Genomic DNA, 4,299 nt, shown 5'->3' with positions numbered 1-4,299 from the left:
GATGGAACCGGGTTAAAAAAGTACCTCAACTTCAGGTGTGTTTTTTTTTGTTTGTGATAACAGATAACAGAACCCATCGCGATTGTGATAAGAAAAAGTTTGATAATGTTTGTTTTATTTGTTAATGATAGATTCTTCGTAGAGGCGGTGGATTCTATCATTATTTGTAGGTTGGCTTAAATAAGGTATTCCTTGAAAATTAGTCATTTTTGAGCATTACAGGACATAGCATACACGTCACAACGGAAAACTCTTTTAGATTGATTCCGATGCCCAAAGTGAACAAAATTTCTACCACTTCCCATCGGACATTAATTGTTTAGTGATTTAAAAATTTGACGTGCGATAACAGATATCGGAATGTGATAAGTTGCAAAAAATGGCAACTGATAGCATGCCAGTATATGAATTGAACTCAAACCAATATTTGCATTGCCGAAAAATTTAAACGTAAACTTGATTATCAATAGAAATAAGAAATATCCGATAAAAGAATTTTGGCAGAAAAATTGAGGCTTATTCCGCGACGCGAGTGACGTGACTCACGAAATTTCACTTCTTCTTCCTGACTCCAGAAAATCATTCAGAAAAGATATTTGTGTATGGATGAGCTCTGAAGACCAATAAAAGCTCATCCGAACGAAAATTTTTAGGCTAGAGAGGCTGTTTAAGCCAGCAAAACGATATGAAATTTCGTAAGTCACGTCAATCGCGTCGCAGAATAAGCCCCATTGTCTTATATTTGAAAAAAAAAAAAAAAACATGTCCTAAGCGAATGTTATTGAATCAAAACTATCCTCGATACCTCTTAATAATATCAATCCAATTTTAAATTTTAAATGTTTTGGATCTGTTTTTTATGTAAATTTTAAACTGAGTCACTGCACTTACGATCTAGTGACACTGCCGGTATGTTGTGTAGGTATGAAGGAGGTAAAAAAATACTAGTTTGAAACCTTAATTTACCCCTTAGTAGTTATGGTAGTTACACAGGTAGTTATCTATATGTTTTTTCAAAAAATGTTCAAATTACTCGAAGAAAATCTAAAAATTTATTCTACTTACTTTTTTAGAGATCTCTGAAGGAAAAATTTAAAGTAAAATGAGTTTAAATTCATCGAAAATGTTCACATTTTTGTTTACATTTTTTCCTAATTAAAAAACGCCAAAGATTCATCTGGAATCCCGAATCTGATCTGAATGAACTGAGAAAGGCACAGGTGAACATTCCGAACAGAGGACATCAATGTGACAATGAAAGCTGAACTTTGTCGGTGCACGTTCCTTGATGATGAAATATGGGCGATGGGCGCGCTCGCAATTCCGGTATACGATTTCTCATGTGTTCAACAGAGAAAGCTATAGCCTTCACTCCGATTAGCTGTCATTCTTATGGAAATCTGTGTAAGAGTAAAGAGCAACCCGCATAAATAAAGATTGTAACCAAACGATTTCTTCAATAGTCAAATGATGATTTGAGGAAGCGTAAAAAAACTTTTAGCAAACGATTATGGAAACTGTAAAATACATTACTGGAATCGTGAATTTCAAAATGATTGTATTTTAAATATGTTGTTAGGTTATGTAACTGTTTAAAACCATTAAAACATTTATATGGAGGAACTGTTAAACAAACAGTTTAGATAACGTCCAAAAATCGCTCATGTAAACATATTTTGCTCTTCAAACTGTTATTGTTGAAGTAATTCTTGAAGTAAGTTTATAACGAGACATTTACGGTTGAAGTCTTGAAACGACTCGTCATAACGTTCAACAACGCTATGCGTACGTTAATTTTTTTTTTTTTTTTTCGGGAGTTTAACAGCATGCTGTCATTCTTCCCTATACCTGCTGTTTCTGTGTTGTTTTTTTTTTTTTTTTAGGTTTTTTTTTGGTTTTTTTTTTTTTTTGTTAGTATATGAAAATGAAGAGTGAAGGTGTATGGATTAGTAGGGCGAGGAAGGAAAGAGACAGATATTTGTGAAAGACAACAAATTGAGGCTATATGTCCTTGAATAATTTAGCCATTTTCAGGAAATTAATTAGCTTTCTTTCTTCTGAAGGACAGTTCGAGAGAACTAGACGAAGGCTATCTCCCAGTCCACAGGCTGATCTTACAGCAGAGTATATTGGGCAATCAATTAATATATGACGGACTGTAATAGTGCTGTGACAAGAGGGGCATGTGGGAGGGTTGTCTTTGTCGAGGAGAAATGAGTGGGTTAGTCTGGTATGCCCAATTCTGAGTCTGGTTAGAACAGTTCTTTCATGGGGGTTGCTACGATCAATCCACTTAATAGAACTATTTTTGATTTCACGCAATTTTGCGGATCGATGAGATTCCCATTCCCTTTCCCAGGCATAGACCAGTTCTTTTTTAATTTCTCGGAAGGCGTCTTGTTGGGGGATCGGAATGCACAGTGGGGTCGTAGTAGAGCCGTTGTTGGCCAGACGATCGGCGGCCTCGTTGCCTGCGATGCCGGCATGTCCTGGAATCCATACGAGGGTGGCTCTACGGTTTAAGGCTTCTTCAGATATGGATGAGATCCAGGGATGCTTGATATTACCACCAGTAACGGCTTTCAGGACACTCGCAGAGTCGGAAAAAATAATTGGGGGTGTTGTGGTGTGTAGGTTTTGTAGGGCAGTTAGGATGGCAAAAGCTTCAGCACTAAAGACGGAGCATTGGGGAGGTAAGGCCAAACTTCGATTTTCGAATGAGCTGTAGATACCGCATCCGACGCAACCATTGATGGATTTAGAGCCGTCGGTAAAAATGTGGGGATGGGTGGGGTATTTGTTCTCAATCAAGTCATGATAATAGGGTAAGACTGTTGTTGAGTGCTGGCCGGCTTTGACTTTTTGGGAGAGTGAGAAGTCAACGTTAGGGACTTTTTCGGTCCAATACCGGAAGGCAGAACTTCTCCTTTCGCAGATGGTAGGTATGATAATGTTGCCTAGGTCGTGTAGAAGCTTTTCGTTGCGGTTTACCATAGGAGAGTCCCTCTTGCCGCCAATGGCAAGCCAGCGCAGTGTTTTGGTAGTGAGTTGTTTGGCAATCAGATGTGGGAAGGGGATTTGACCACTTTCGGCCATCAGGGACAAAATTGGACTGGTAACAAAAGCGGAACTGACAGTTCTAATGCACCGATTGTACAAAGGTTCTAGTTTTTGGTGGAGCAGAGGTCCAGCCCGACTCACGAACCCTAGGCCGTAGAGAACGGACGGAAGCAGCCAGCCGTGTACAAATCGTAGAAGGGAGTCTCGATTGGCTAGGCTAGGAATTTTACTGAGAATACGGAGGACAGGGTTCCGAAAATCAATCAAAACAAACACTCAGGATGCGTTTCCTGTTGGAAACATTCTGATTGTATAGTGGGATAGCGCCTCTCGCAACTGCTTCGCCTGGCTGGTATGCAATCTCGATCAGCGCTCCTATCAGCTATGCAAACCGAGTCGCATCATTCAGAATCATCGGTTTAGCAAACATCGCATATCGGAGATGAGGGAGATACAAACTGATCCATTCTGAATGTAGCTCACTCAGTATCTGCCTGAATTATATGAAATTCAAAATTATTTTTTGCAGGACGAAAAAAATCAAACAGTTGTGCGGGACACCATAAATTCTCGGTAGTTTTAACGTGACGGACGACAGTTTAATAAGAGAACTTGTAAAAATTGAAAAACACGGCGAAAGTGAACATCTTTCCCTCACAAACACAACTACAATTTGATTTTGATCATACTGATGTTAAAAAACGTTATAACAACAAATAAATTTATTAATTTGCTATGTATCAAATCAAACAAAATACTCTAATGATCGGCTTCATGTATCACTCTCTCACTGCCTGATCCATTCACTCCTGATCGAAGACCAACAAGATTCGCCATATGCATTGCGCATTGGTGAGTTTCCAATTTGATGATGGTGCTGCACTGTATTGACAGCAAGCATCGTGAGCGGTGGTCTGTATTTTAGCGATGAATTGAACGATCGATGATCGGGTAGGTTCAGTAGCAATCAATAAGGTATTTCCCGACTTGTCAACCGAACAGCTGATTTCTCATGTTTACAATTTTCGGCATTTGGTGGTAGGGTAAAAATAACAACATCACTACGCATGTTCAATGGCCGAATAGTAACGAAACCAAATTGGAGGTGCAATAGTAATGGTTGCAAAATTCTTAATTTTTTTAAACTAGCTAAAATTAAAAAGTTGTAGACATGACATACTTTGAAGGTAATGTTGATGTTATGTAATGTTAATTTGAAAAATTATATCTTTTGAAGAA

The sequence above is a fragment of the Uranotaenia lowii genome, chromosome 2 (genome assembly GCF_029784155.1).
Source record: "Uranotaenia lowii strain MFRU-FL chromosome 2, ASM2978415v1, whole genome shotgun sequence".
Classification (NCBI taxonomy): domain Eukaryota; kingdom Metazoa; phylum Arthropoda; class Insecta; order Diptera; family Culicidae; genus Uranotaenia; species Uranotaenia lowii.
The sequence above is the reverse complement of the archived record's forward strand: the minus strand, read 5'-3'. Positions refer to the sequence as shown.